Genomic DNA, 16,009 nt, shown 5'->3' on the forward strand with positions numbered 1-16,009 from the left:
CATGTGCTTTGTTCTATGAGTCATCGCTTCCAAGCTATTATCGATGTTCATGGTGGTCACACAGATATATATATATATCTCGGACCAACTCGGACCAAGTGACCATAATAGCCCTGTGTGGTTTTACCATACAGTTTCTGGATAATCATGTTCTTTGAATCAATTCTATGCACCCAGAAAGTAAACTCCAAAACAACATGTCATCTTTCTTTTATGAGGGGAAGAGTATATAAAGATATTTACAGATAATGTTTGCAATCAGCGTCATAATAAATAAGACAGGTCTTCTGTTTTCTGCGAGGACAAAGACTAACGGCATATTTCTCTTGGTGATATGCATGATAACATCTTTCAGCGATGTGCTAGCTAGAAACTTCATAATGAGGACCAACAAGAGAGTAAGTGATATTCATTATCTGTGAGCTGCTAGCGTGTTGGTTGAACTGTACCATATGAGGCTCCCCAAGCAGACAGCCGTTTCGATCCACATGACATGGTAAGACGTACGACTTTCCAGTATGCAATGACTGTAGTCGATGTAGTTATTGGGCACGAAAAGACAGAGCTACTCACGCCATAAGATTTTATGAAGGTGGATAATGCCTTGTCTGGTATTTAGAAGCGTGGATCTTAATAAAGAAACGTTGTTTCAGTTAGATCCATCTTTGATGCCAGTACCTATGCATGATCAAAGTAAACTCCAAAAATCCGACGTTTTTTTAAATGAAAATGTTAGATGCACTGTAGGACTAGATATGTAATCAGGAAATACATGCAAAAGAAATCAGTCATATGGTGGAAATCAACTCTCTGTGTCCATCGCCGGATGACGCATCTGAATCTACGTAATGTCCTTTAATGGCTTTGAGTTCTTGAGATATTCTTGACTCTCCTTCTGTCATCATGTCCATCTCTGCACTGCTGTCGTGTTTTAGACTTAAGAGCTTTTGTAGCACTTATTTGCTTTTCTTACTCTTCGAACTCAGACTTCTGAATGCAAAAATGTATCTTCCGTCTTAATCACAGTGAGTCAGTGAGTTTATTTTCACACCACTTTTAGCAATATTCCAGGAATATCAATGCGCTGTATTGCTCTGTAAAGGGCAATAAGACTAACAGCAAATGTTGCGAGTGCACATATTAAGTTTCCTAAATGCATGTAGCAAAATTCCGAGAGCGATAAACCCAATATACTTCTTCTAAGCGCTTAAGTATCAGGATGAAAGCGCTGAAGTCACACGGCCAACAATTACCGTTGCTGCAGCGGTATGTGACAAAAGTGCTTACTTATTGATATCTGATTTCTAGCAGCAACGCATACTGTTTCTGATGTTTCTGTTAAATGTAAAAATCAACAAAATTGTATCCATGAATACATGAAACGGCAACTTTGGTTGACTTATTGACTGAAGAAAATACAAATGAACGATTTGTTGCCAGCATCCTTCTGCCAACATCCTACTTCAGACTAGAATGATATCGTATGATGGCGACAGTGACTGGCCAAGGGATAACGTCCACCGTGTTTGATCATGCTCAACATACATACCGACGTCACTACTTGGTGAACTACATTCAAGGACACCGCACTGAAGGACAACTTGCAAAATAGACAGATTGACTTTAACTGTGAACGCCATTGAAACATAATTTCACGGAGAGATAAGAGCAGATGCGTTCAGATTATTCGTGCACAGATAAATCTCAGTGATATGTGAGATCGGCATTTTTGCCGGATACAAGATCAGGATCAAGACCAGACACAAACGTCCATTCATGTTTCCAACAAACCTCGAAGAAACATCATCTCGAGAGCTGGCATTCAACCCGGAAGTCACTAGTACTTGGCAGACAGGAATCGCAGACTGAGTGTGATCTTACAAATACCAATGAGGTTTCACAGAGGGAGAAGAATTATGGAAACCCAAGTCAGGGAGAAGAGATAACTTCTTGCCATATCGTAAATGGAAATGTTAATTGTGAACAAATACGACAACGTGAACATTTGTCATTACTTTTATCAACTGTGTAACAGGCGCCCTCTGGTGAACACCCACTGACAGCTGAATTACGGATTTAACCATTCTGGGACATGACAACAGACTGCGTTGGACTTTGCTTTATGTGATATGGTTTGATTATATGAATTTCTGTTGTGCGACCCAATCGTTTGTTATTCACATTCCGGTTCTTATATTGGACTAGACGCACATGGAAAACAACACCAAAATACTGATAGAAGAAGAGTTTATTGAAATTAAGCCAAAACGTATCAAAATAGCATTTGCATTCATTCACACACCTAACTTACTCTCTAAACTTCCACCTTTAATCCTTCCGGCCTACCCTTTTAACTGCTAATCTCGACATGCCCCTTAAATTCCTAACTCCCAGCTGATTCGTTCCTACAATAATTGTCTCCTTTCCCAACCTAACATTGACTCATCATAACTGGTTTATTTCCCCAACCTACCCTAAATGTGTAACCCAAGTAACAAGGAGGGAGTCTTGACGACAAGACCCTATCGAAGGAAAGGTACCTGTACGGATCACCACAAGACAACTGACACTGAAAGCCAGGTCACTTTTATAGTCATGCAGTAACTTGACCTTTGACCGTGAAACGATTGGGATCGTCATAAAAAACCCGTGGCGCTGGACCAGCCAAAGCAATCGGCAAGTCACTAGTCACACACCTGACCACCAATATGGCCGCACAGGGCCTCGTCATGTGGTATACGTATGTCAAACACTCTATATCCTCCCAAACGAAGCAACTACAAAAGGCCCTTGCATAGGTGATACAATGGATACAAGACTATCAGTTACAGATAAATCTATTACGGTTAATTTCCCACCCCCAAATTGTCACCCCCAAATTACTATAGCGTTAACAATTACGTTATACAAGTTCTACCACAACTGCATCTATAGTTAACGTGAACAACGAGTGTATTGCGAATGTAGCAATGTAGCGCAGCTTACACATACGCAATTACTGCTATTCACGATGTGAAAAACACAGATCCTTTCTCATGTTCTACTTGTACACAATGTTAATTTTTCAGGAAAATAGTACCGAGATGGCAATCCCTTCCGTGTTCTGGCTTCCTTAAGCTTCCTTATACCTGGCAGACCTGACAGGATCACAAACACGAACATTTGTCATACGTCGCTGCACAGTGGCTTCCGATCACGCTTCCAGTTGGTTTTGTTTTTGGAATCCAATTAGGGCGTCTGTGATTTGAACACTATATTTTGGGATACTTCAATACCTCTTACGAATGTTTTCTCCCGACAACTGAAGTTTAGTGTCCTGGGTTATTGATATTCGTAGTAACACGGGAAAATTGGACAAATATTTTATAACAGTATGTGTTACTGAAAACTGGAAATTTACAGACCAACTGACCACTTTCCTCAATGTTAAACCTGTCAAGGTTCGCAGTGACAACGAGTATTGGACTTAATTCGTGTCCAGTATCTCTAAAGCTAACACAGCCAAGGTGCAATGGATGTATCTGTCTTTATACGACTGTATGTTGTTCACGCTGGTCAAATCACGTGCGTGCCACGTATATCTTCGTGACATACTCACGATCGGCCGCGATGCCTCGGTCCTTCTAAATGGCATAATCCCAGGTTCACAATAACAGCATTATCGTAAGTTTTATTTGTAAACGTTATTATCTGCGATAGCTGGAATAGGTATATAATACCGATGACAGTCACAAATCAGGGGGTGGCTGTCTAGTAAATTTTATCTATTGTATTACGTTGTGCATACTATGCTGTTTTGTAACTGTGTACAATGTCAATGTAGAATGTATAAACGCCATCTGGCTTGATGTGTTGAGTATTTAACAATGACATAACGTTGTATACTTCCGAATGTGTGTTGTGATTAATGTAGTGTATATAACGAATCTACGTATGATGTTTATGTTCTTTGAAAGCTGATTGATCACTTTGATAATTGTACCCATACTATTTTCGAATGACCATGTAACAAAGCATCCATTAAACTCCCTGTTTGGTTTACTCATGTGTTGTGTTGTGTTGTGTTGTGTTGTGTTGTGTGTGGGTTGGTATAGTCATACCTCTTGCCAAGCGAGCCAGTTCCCCAAAGTCGCGATTTCATATTTGCAACAAAACTAACCGCTTTCCCCGCTGTTCTTGTCCCTTAGGCTCATCGCAATTAATTAGAAATCGTTCATTGGATGTTTCCAAAATGTACTTCGTTTATGACTTTGCTCTCGTGTTAGAAACTCTTATATATACCCCATATCACTCTCTTCAGTAAACAGATGCATGTTACAATCCTTTGGTGTTTGCAACTTTACATTGCTCCTCCTCGAGAAAGACATCGACTTCAATAATAATGAGCTGGGTTTGAGGCACGGACAGGTGATATTACGTCAGGATGTTTGTGAATATATCATCAAATCTGTATAATTTCTTGCATCGTAATATATCCCACACACTGTTCATTCACATTATTGGGTGTTTTTGATTCAGTTAGGTTTTCATCTATCAGTTCCATAGGTGGTAATCTAGTTTCCCCAAACGTTTCCTCATCATCATTGCTGATTCCTCTGTATACTGGTTCGTTCTCTTCAGGTTTTGAAGCTTATTCACATTGACTATTCTATCAAAGAACGACAACACATATTGGACGCTGTTTATAAATGGTAGCTGACCCAACGATCATGATGTATATATTTCCGCTTTATGAGGAATATATCTTATGTTGCCATCGCTCTCTGAAAGTGATAACTTCCAGCATAATGGAATACACACATTGTTGTTTCTTCTGGTACTATCTGTTCTGACAGTTGCCTGCATTAAGAGAGATTCGATTCTCAGACCGAAATGCTACGAACCGCAGTGTGAAATTTAGGAAATAACCACACAATATCAGTGAATGAATAACACATAGGAATGAAATATACCTGACTGGGTTCACAATCTTATGCGGCAATACATGCAGGTCAAAAATGAATAAGTCATAATACTAAAGTCAGCGATGCCACGTATGTTCAGTATTTGTTCTGTATTTAATGGCTTGAATATAATATGGGGACCCCAACTTGCTGCTACTTACAGTCGCCCACCAACTTTCTCAATTAGTTTGTGTTAGAAGGGTAGCGCTATTTTGGTTTTCGTGTAAAGTGAAGTGAGTAAGCTTTCTTCTGCTCGCTTCTAACCCTTGTAACCTTCATTTAGTGACTTATGTACGTTTCTCAATTAATATAAATATTTAGGGGAAACACCTACATTCGCTAAATGTACCTCATGTCCACGCTGTGTATGAATAGAGTAGTGTTAAATAAACGCGTGCTGCCCTTGCATAACTGCAAGTAGTATGTTATTCCAGGAGTCCACTGACACTCGTTGGGGAATAAGTAACTTTCATCCTCACCCAAGTTACTCTTTTGGGAACTACCTTTACACAGCCTCGTATATCATCGTATAGATAGCAAGAGATTTAGGTTGAGCTTTCCGCTCGTGCCCTTTGTGTTTCTAAAATCCGGGATATTAACATTTCGTCTCAGATGTGAATATTTTTTTTACGTTAAAAACAGTTCATTCTGAATCTTAAAAAATGTTGTACACCAGTGTCCGTTTTCAGAATCAGGTTGGGAAAGGGAATTGTTGAAATGGGCCCGAAATGAAAATTCTTTTGCTTTATATATTTGGTTAAGATTGCTTGTATGTATTTCTGATTACCTATAATACAGAATCATGTGACACCAGTACAGTGCCAGTTAATAATTATTTGGAAAGTGCTTTCCAATTTTGTACTTACGTACGATACGTTTTCAGTTGGTTGCAGTCACACTATCTTCCTAACGTTGAACAAATCTGGATCGTATTACTAACATCACTTTATATGTGATAAACCAGAAAAGTTTATCCACGAAACTGAAGCCCTTTATGCTCCAGATGTTTTATATGTTTGCAGATTATTATCATACTAAACATTATCTGGATTAACATTCAGATTCACGACTTCATTCGTGGTTCATTGATGCATGCTTTTGAGTTTGGTTTTTGCAGCACAGAACTGAAGTGCATGCTTTAAATTGGGACGTTAATCAAAGGCAGCCAGTAAATAGTACCCGGTGGGATTCAGGGTAAAGTGTGAGTCCGTTTGAATGTTTTACAGACATGTTATAATGTGGTTTAGCGAGACACGGGTTTGAATATTCCACGTGTATATAGATTATAGAACAGACCAAAGTGAGTGAGTTAAAATTTCACGTCACATCGGCAATATCGCAGCCATATCGTGACGACAGATCAGACCAAAAGGACTACAATCTCATGAAGGTGAGATAACTGAATAGGTTTCTTAAATCAAGGATGTTTTGTGCGTGTGTTGAAATATTAGGACTGCTTACGATTGAGGAAATGATGGCACATGTATATCGCTTCACACAATTGTTTTGTTAATCTTTCTAAGATTGAAAATATACACGGAGTTGCATGACGTCATGACGTCCTTCTTACGGAATGCCTGAGATCTGGTTCCAAGAGAAAACCATATAGCAAAACACATTATTGAAACCTGACATTTATATGTCTTCTGTTTATCTCTGGATACGATATCACTTTTGAATTCGTTAATGAAAAACATGAAAAATATCTGAAATTGGGGTCACGAAGGGACGCACCCATGCACACATGCACAAACACACCTAACCCGTCTGTCCACACACCCAGACACCCATGCACCCAGACACTCATGCACACGCCCGGGCCAGTGACTGTACGGATTTGCTGGCCTGACTGGGTTTTTACTGGCCAAGGGCCAGTGGCTATTTCTCACACTAATACCCGCCCACTCCTAATACTAACATATTATTTAAGAGTCGGAGTATGGCTAGATGTATCTAAATCGCCAGCTGATGAAGGGATGGTATAAATTCAGCTAGGGTCCATGCAGAACGCAAATGTAATGTGAGTCCCCATCGTCCCTAGTACGGTGACTTAACTTCAGTTGTTGGCAGTGTATGATCTATTTTTATACTGTAGTGTCATCATAGGTAAGATATTTTAGATTTTAAATGTGCTAATCTAATTATTTTACTGTCCTTCGTCGACAGGTGTTTTCTAATGCAATTATGTTTATTGTTAATTTGCAACTTTAAAAGTCACAATATGGCTGCAAATTGCAGTAATGATTATACATTTTCACTCATTCACTCAGTCTACAAGCGCCTCATCCAGTACTCTTGTCACGACAAAGGCGGGTCAAGAGTGATCCCCCCAACAAACACACACATACACGCGCGCGCACGCACGCACTCACGCACTCACGCACGCGCACACTTTCTCAACAGTGTGCACCCACCCATTTCAAAAAGCTGTATCCACTCCTTCAGACGTGACTTAAAATCTTGCCTGATTCCCCAAGGGCCCATTATACTTTTGCCTTATTCTACAGGTGCCTCGCATACTCGTCTGATTCTCCAAGAGCCCAGTATACTTTAACCTTATTCTACAGGTGCATCGCATACTCGTCTGATTCTACAAGAGCCCAGTATACTTTAACCTTATTCTACAGGTGCATCGCATACTCGTCTGATTCTACAAGAGCCGAGTATACTTTAGCCTTATTCTACAGGTGCCTCGCATACTCATCTGATTCTGCAAGAGCCGAGTATACTTTAACCTTATTCTACAGGTGCCTCGCAGTGTACATGGCACTGACATCACAAGGGCTAATGCTGTCAGTGCCTAGAATACTCTGCTCACAGTCTACCGAAATTACTTCTCGTTTCTACCCCGATCACCCAGTACAGCTGCCCACATAAACACACTTAACAACCCCCCCCCCTCCCCCCGGGTATGCTCAAGACCTGTCTCTTTGAATTTTCGAAATGTATGAGATAAAAACCTTATATCATTTTCATTCTACCGTGATTAGTGACAAATATAGCATATCTAAACATTCTGAATCATAATGTGTTGGTATTTCCTTGCCCTGTAAAAAATATTTCACATCGCAGCGCGTCAGCTTGTTGTTGGGTGGAACTTTGGTATTGGCTGCTGTAGCGAGGAGTCACCACACATCGATACACAGATGGAAAGACTTAATGTATGATGGGGGACTGACAAAGGTGACTAGACCCAGCCGTTTTAATAGACGCACGGATTACTCCTATTTCGAGAGAACTGATATTTTAGCTTCCAGATTTCCAGCTTTCTAGAACAACTCCCTTGAACCATGTTGTATTTTAAATATTTTAGAATGTTCATCAGTGCTGTAACGTATTTTAATCAAAATTGTATGCTACTGTAAAACAAATTTTATTTCTATTATTTTACTTGCATAAAAATGGCCCACGTTGTATTATCTATCTCAACTCTCTAGGCATCATACATCTTGTAAATAAATGCAATTAAATAGAATGTTTTGTTGAAACGTAGTAAAGATAGGATGAATAATTGCAACTTATCATTTTAAAAAGGTTAATCGACAAGTTATTTTCTTAAAAGCCTAATCATATTTCTGCAAAGAAATCATGACTGTTTTCAGAAGGATCGATTTCCCTGAAGGAAATGTTTTTACGTCTATAGTTGCTCGTAAAGACTCACACACGGCGACTGTGAACCTAACCGCTATCAGAGCAAGCATGTGACCTAGTAAAAGCTGTACATTAATTTGTGAGATCGTATTTCAGTTAATTAGTTCCTAATATAGTAACAGCCTCGCTGGACTATCAGGGGGTTTTCTTTAGACAAGCACAGGTAACATTTATATATTACGGAACCAAGGACCGCCAAACCAAACCATTAAATCCAGTTTAAAATTCCAACCAAATCGGAAAGTAAATTGATTGATAAATGTTCAGTCACAAACTCGTGCACAGTTGATACAGATCTTCTGATCGTTTACATGGTATCTGTAAACTTGATTTGACCACACGGGGTAATCTTTTTTGCAGATAACGGTAAATTGTGCATTCCTAAGACAGACACACAAGAAAAACGTCGCAAACGTTAACGTAATTATTTGACAAAAGTCAACCTTTCAATTTGTTGTTATTTTATTACAGTTAGCACTTTCGTTTGAACAGTGATTACTGAAAAAATTGAATTGCAGTAGGTTGGGGACTAATGTTTGAGGCAAAGTTTCAGATGAAATCCTCGAATTAATGTTTAAGTGATAATAACGTCTTAGACTAAAGGTGACTTGCTAATCTGTGGGAGGGTTCTTGGTATACCTTCTAGTACGCCAGTTTCAGTGAACGCTCGTCAGTGCTTGTGATTCCGAGAACGAAGTGTTTGTTGCACAGCATAGTTGCACTACGTGGACGTTAATCAAGATTTTGAGACTGTATTAAGTTCTGATTAAACCGTAGTTCCGCACTTAAGTGTGGGTAAATGTGATCTCGAATGTATGTCATCAGGTCTTGACACTGATGTGTACAAAGCAAGCCTAGAAACTGATCTTGATACTAACCATATGAATATCCCACCCTCGCCCATAACTGCATTACGACTGCCTCAATAACGTGGCACTTCACATTCTGATCGACATAAGGGACCGTTCATAAATTACGTGTGTAGGAGGATGTGTGTGTGTGTGTGTGTGTGTGTGTGCGTGCGTGTGTGGTGTAATTTAAGTATTATTTAATAACGTCATGCACAAAATTGCTAGCCCCAACCCAACCCCAAGTACATGTGTACAAAATTGGAGACCACTCAGCTTCCCCAGAACAAGATGACAGAAATCTTCCAATCTTTTTGTGTGTGTGTAGTTTTCAATGGCCCACCCCTCTCACTTTGTAGTCCGCAGGCATTCCATTTTGTAATGATGTCACAACTGTTTGCTTCAGTTTGTAATCGAAAATGGTCAATGTAAAGTTTAGAACGATCTAGTGATTCGTATTCTCTTTTCTTTCTGTTTAGTGGTCTGTTTCATTGGGTGTTGCTAAACTTTTGTAACTTAGTACTAGTATATGTGAGGGCAACCTCTGGGAAACTATGGGACTGTGAAGTACCCATACTCCAGCTATTGTTGTATCAGTACCTACCCCAATGTCAGCACTGCTTACGTAACTTTATTTTAATAAGGGGTACATCATGCGATACGATTACATTTACGTATGAAGGGAAATATCCTAGATCATCGTGAGTCAGCTGGATCTCTGACTCCCCTCCCGGAACAGGTCTACAGTTCTACACTGATGTAAGACTATCTCTTACTCTATGTCTCCTGTGTCTTACTTCTTGTCTCTTAATCTAAGCAAAGATAAGTGGCTGCAGGGACCTCAATGACAAATCTGTATAGGTAGAAATATGCCTGCAGGTTGGTATGCCTTGATGACAACTGTATAGGCTGAAACATGCCTGTAAGTTGGTAGGACTTGATGACGACTCTGTGTAGGCTGAAACATGCCTGTAGATTGGTAGGTCTTGATGACAACCCTGTATAGGCTGAAACATGTCTGTAGGTTGGTAGGTCTTGATGACAACTCTGTATAGGCTGAAACATGCCTGCAGATTGGTAGGTCTTGACGACGACACTGTATAGGCTGAAACATGCCTGCAGATTGGTAGGTCTTGACGACGACACTGTATAGGCTGAAACATGCCTGTAGGTTGGTAGGTCTTGACGACGACACTGTATAGGCTGAAACATGCCTGCAGATTGGTAGGTCTTGATGACAACCCTGTATAGGCTGAAACATGCCTGTAGGTTGGTAGGTCTTGATGACAACTCTGTATAGGCTGAAACATGCCTGCAGATTGGTAGGTCTTGACGACGACACTGTATAGGCTGAAACATGCCTGTAGGTTGGTAGGTCTTGATGACAACTCTGTATAGGCTGAAACATGCCTGTAGGTTGGTAGGTCTTGATGACAGTTCTGTATAGGCTGAAACATGCCTGTAGGTTGGAAGGTCTTGATGACAGTTCTGTATAGGCTGAAACATGCCTGCAGATTGGTAGGTCTTGACGACGACACTGTATAGGCTGAAACATGCCTGCAGATTGGTAGGTCTTGACGACGACACTGTATAGGCTGAAACATGCCTGTAGGTTGGTAGGTCTTGACGACGACACTGTATAGGCTGAAACATGCCTGTAGGTTGGTAGGTCTTGACGACGACACTGTATAGGCTGAAACATGCCTGTAGGTTGGTAGGTCTTGATGACAGTTCTGTATAGGCTGAAACATGCCTGTAGGTTGGTAGGTCTTGATGACAGTTCTGTATAGGCTGAAGCATGCCTGTAGGTTGGTAGGTCTTGATGACAACTTTGTATAGGCTGAAACATGCCTGTAGGTTGGTAGGTCTTGATGACAGTTCTGTATAGGCTGAAACATGCCTGTAGGTTGGTAGGTCTTGATGACAGTTCTGTATAGGCTGAAACATGCCTGTAGGTTGGTAGGTCTTGATGACAGTTCTGTATAGGCTGAAACATGCCTGCAGATTGGTAGGTCTTGACGACGACACTGTATAGGCTGAAACATGCCTGTAGGTTGGTAGGTCTTGACGACGACACTGTATAGGCTGAAACATGCCTGTAGGTTGGTAGGTCTTGACGACGACACTGTATAGGCTGAAACATGCCTGTAGGTTGGTAGGTCTTGATGACAGTTCTGTATAGGCTGAAACATGCCTGTAGGTTGGTAGGTCTTGATGACAGTTCTGTATAGGCTGAAGCATGCCTGTAGGTTGGAAGGTCTTGATGACAACTCTGTATAAGCTGAAACATGCCTGTAGGTTGGTAGGTCTTGATGACAACTCTGTATAGGCCAACATGCTTGTTGGTACGAACATATCCAGTTCCGAATGTCTATGTATTACTGTTGGCAATGTTGTGTGATGTTTCATCTAACTCCTCGATTTCTATTTCCGGTGACTTTTTACAATTATTGCTGGCATTAAAGTTAAACAGAAAAATAGTCAAGATTTTCCTTCGGTTAATATTTCTGAGTGTTCAGGTTCTCATACAACCACGAACACAATATCATTGCATGTAGGATTATATAAATACTTTGAAATGCTTCAAATCAGTTTGACTTTATGTGTTCAAACTATTCGAATATGAAAGGTTATACGCCCTGTATCTAATGTCTCACCTGGGTGTACTGGAAGTAAAATATATAAATAGGTTATTTCTGAGAGTGCACTTCTACGTATAATGTAGCGAATGAAATTATACGTTCGAGATAAAAGTAGATGGTCACGTTTTTGTTTTCATATGTGCATTAACAGACAGAAAACACTTTGTATATCAAACAAAGGCAGCATAGAGATAACAACCCACTATAAAAGATAAACTGTGCAACCGCCAGCAGAGCACGTGTGTGGTTTTAAACAGATGCAAATGAATACAACTGACTGAAACATTGCTCCTCCAAATATCAAATCATTTTATGATCCATATATTTACACTATCTCTCAAAAGAGTATTCCTGACGCTATTTTAAAGCTACAACCAGTCACACATACATGGCGTTCAGACATGGCTGACACACTGTATCCCCGGATCGTTGCTCATGGTCCTAATCACTGGATTGTTTGGTTCATACTCGATCATCTACAACATCTTGAAATATCCAATAAAATGTACGATTCCTAGCTTCTCCGCAGCTTGTAAACAGAAATCAGTGCGACTGTAATTGACAGCATATTGTATGTAACCTTCACACCATCACCCCAGGCTTCATCTAATTATCGTTCCCAAATTTTAAAATTTGTTGAGGACAAACTGGGCAAAATTTACTGATTCTAGATTTCAGAAAAAAATGAAGACAGGACTTGTGCCAATGTTTATTGATAACTAAAATATTGATCTACTTAAATATCTTTTCACAATCATTCATTCCAAACTCACTTGGACACGGAACAAATTTACAGAAAATCCCCAAGTGATCGTTTTTCTTGCGGCGTGTTGTGTATTTAAATTTGGTAACACAGTTCACTCCCTAGCTTTCGTAACCTTTATTAAAATTATTTTCGTTCTTAATGTCAACTATTGATGTTCACAGTAAATGTAAAATACACATGATTGAAAATTCCCATTTCAGGTACCCATTTTCAATCACACATGTGGTATTTGAATAGTAAATAATCGGAAAAACAATAAATGACAGCAGTCACTAACTTGATTCAAAATATCTACCAACTGGTCACCGACTGCGCTTGTCGATGCTGAAAACGAAAGTCGTCCAGACCAGTCAATATTAGACTTTTATATGATGTTGTATTGTATTGCTTTTTAACAGCACACACAAATTAAACTGAATTTGACACTTTTGTGATAATAGTTTACAATAATGGTGATGTATAGAGACCTGAAATATGTATTATGTGACCAGTTCCAAAAGTGTGCGAGTCAGGTCAGTAAATCTTCAGTCACTGGCCCGACTTGCTAGTCATTTTCCATGGGGTCAATTTTTGAACATATCACTGTCTCTGACATGTCAAATACACTCTTATATCATGCAAGATTGTGGCCTGTGGTATTTTACGTCTCTCTTATGTGCACTCTAGTCAGCCATCACTGTCCCTGACCACCTCTGAAGAGCTGAAACGTGAGAGAAACATCAGTTGTTTGCATACGCTGCCATTTTCTATGCATGGAACTGATATCAGCGTGACTAATGTATACATATCAATGGCAAAACGAGCACCTGTGTTCTCTAAAAACACATGTAATCATACATATCCTCGTAGACGCTATATGATCTTATGTTACTTTCAAATGATGTCGTATGTGCGACTGTTGTTGTGCAGCACGCAAAAGAGGAAAATCCATTTTCCTAATGGCGGCACTTGATACAGTTGACAATGCAACCATTTTGGTATAAATTACAACTCGGCATGCAGCTGCATGAAGTCACGTTGTATTACACGTGCTATCCCAGTAGCGACCGGACAGATGTGCTAATTATCGCTTACAAGTAAGAGAAGGACATATCTCACATTTCTCAAAGTCGTTAAGTGCAGAAATACAATTTGGAGTTTTAACTCACCTATACTCAGCTTCAAGAATGGTTTCTGGACATCGTCATTCGATGACATATATTTGAAATGGTTTAATTTTCTTACTTTGCATTCCTGCAGGCTCGACTAAACACAAACTATTCCGAATGCTGATGTCGAGCCACTCCGAACACTTTCATCGGGCTTATCCGAACACGCGGTTCGTAAGTCCCAAAATTTTCAAAAGCAATTTAAACTTACCATGATTATCCTATAATCCCCAACACGTGAAGGGATGTTGTGAATCCACGTGGGGGGTCCATGTAGCACACGGACTATAAGTCCTAGGATGGGGATCTACCGTGTGTTATTGGCGATCTGTAGCCTGTATTGTCCAAATAGTGCAATTAGTATTACCGTTCCATGCTAACATATTCTAATTGTTATATTCTAGTTGTTTTACCTTCCTTCTTCGACAGATTTGTATGACATGCATATCCCATTTTAATGTAAAATATGTTTTCGTCACGATATGGCTGAAATATTGCCGATGTGATATTAAATATTACTCACCCACTCACTAACTCCGAACACTTGTGCCTGGGTATTTTGAACAATAGTTAACGACCTTTGTGAAGTGTGTTTAAGCCCATATATGAACACTTCTCAGTGATGTAATTCCGTATTATACTAAGTATTATACACTCTGACCTGAGGAGTTTGGAGGAGTTTGTTCCAAATGAGGAATGAGACGTTACAATGATAAACCTGTACTTCCACTCCTGCATATACCCCATATACTACTGGTGGTTGTGAAGAATTCAGTTATATTAGGACACCTATAGGTTGAGGGGAATTACCGGTTGATAAACATGCACATTAATGCTTAGTCAGTTATCACCAGGTCACTCACAAATACATTCATAGTTTGAATATAAATCTTAGCCTGAATGAAAGTACTTGAGAGGCATTGATCTGGACTCTTTACTTTACTTACGTGCATGAGTACAAAAAAACACAAGCCACCAAAAAGGCCATACCCAAAATAGCCCAAGATCGGAAAGACCAAGAGTCACTGGCCCAAGACATGTACATCCGGCAGATTCCCGACAGTGACAGCTCTAGCACAGGCCACCGGCAGACGAACAATCCTTGGAAGACTTGGTATAACTGGCATACGCCCTTTCGGTTGAATGACCTTGACCTCTACATCGTAATCGCAGACTGCAATGGCGGCAGCGATATGGAAGATTCAGAGTGCTCTGTACAGATAAAAGCGTGTTCAGTCGGTGCAGAAACGATGACAGGGTTCGAGGTTTTCGACGTAGATTAGAGCGACTGTTTCAAAACGTTTATCCGTTCGATGGAGGAGGCGTCATCATTATGGGGCAGCATTTGTGCCACAGAAAAGAGTGCATGAGTTTAGTTTTACGCCGCTTTTAGCAATATTCCAGCAATATCACAGATGGGGACACCAGAAAGTGGGCCTCACAAATTGTACCCATGTAGGGAATCGAACCCGGGTCTTGAACGTGACGAGCGGACATTTTAACCACTAGGCTACCCCATCGCCCCTCATCCGGGAAATGTGAATGCGAAGAAATGCAAAGATGAAGTGCTGATACCTTTTGTGGTGCACTTTATTCGCAACACCTGAGAGGAGTCATCAACGTTAACGTCACCGCATTGCCTTGGCCATGAAAACATGACGCCCACTGAACATGTCTGAGATCCTCTTGATTGTCAGCTGAAACATCATGAACCACCTTTTGATGGTTCACCTCTGAAACATTGGGTCATACGGGAGACGAGAAACTCAGAAACAGACGCCGAAAGCCTTTAATTACTTAAAATACAGAATAATATGTATGCATTTTGTTGAAACGTGGCGTTATTCCTTTTAAGACAAACTTTAAAGAACACGTAAAGTAATGGAATTACTTATTGCAGCAGTGACAACGGGGAATTATCTAACACTGCTGACGTTCACGACATGTAGAGGACGAAAACACCAAGATATGGTGTTACATTTTACTTTGAGAACCGAAAATGATTTACGTG

This window comes from Haliotis asinina, chromosome 10 (genome assembly GCF_037392515.1).
Source record: "Haliotis asinina isolate JCU_RB_2024 chromosome 10, JCU_Hal_asi_v2, whole genome shotgun sequence".
NCBI classification, from domain to species: domain Eukaryota; kingdom Metazoa; phylum Mollusca; class Gastropoda; order Lepetellida; family Haliotidae; genus Haliotis; species Haliotis asinina.